This window comes from Triticum aestivum, chromosome 5A (genome assembly GCF_018294505.1).
Source record: "Triticum aestivum cultivar Chinese Spring chromosome 5A, IWGSC CS RefSeq v2.1, whole genome shotgun sequence".
Taxonomy (NCBI): Eukaryota; Viridiplantae; Streptophyta; class Magnoliopsida; order Poales; family Poaceae; genus Triticum; species Triticum aestivum.
The window spans coordinates 421974355-421974846 of record NC_057806.1 but is presented as its reverse complement, the minus strand read 5'-3'; positions in this window follow the sequence as shown (position 1 = coordinate 421974846).

Below are 492 nucleotides of genomic sequence, written 5' to 3'. Positions count from 1 at the left end.
GGGCAATAGTCAAAACATGAACAACTAAGAGGACAAAGATTGATCTTTTCCTTATCCAATCCTTGCACAGTAAAATTCCTTCACTGTTTTGGCTAAGGTTGAGGGGCCACAGCTACCTTAGACTTGCACTAAGCTTCGCCACTGAGTGGTGTAGCTGTATAAGCGTTATGTTATGCATGGGTGCATATGATTTCTCTGTTTTGAATGGTTGTTTGAAGATTGCTCATCACGCCTACCACGCCGTGCGTGTAAATGGTTTCGGTGGTTACTTTTACATTTAGTATGTTTGCAGGTTTAGTTTCCTTGCTTTTGGTCGTTTATCATGCTTTGTAGAACTGTAGCTGTTTCTTCCATAAAAATCAACGAGAAGGCTCATTGTTCCGAAAATAAAATAAAAAGACCGGTAAAAGATCCGTACAACTCCTCCGCTTAGAGCACACATGCGTGGCCACCGACGGGCCAGGGGCATTGCACGTACTACGTACGACCGTG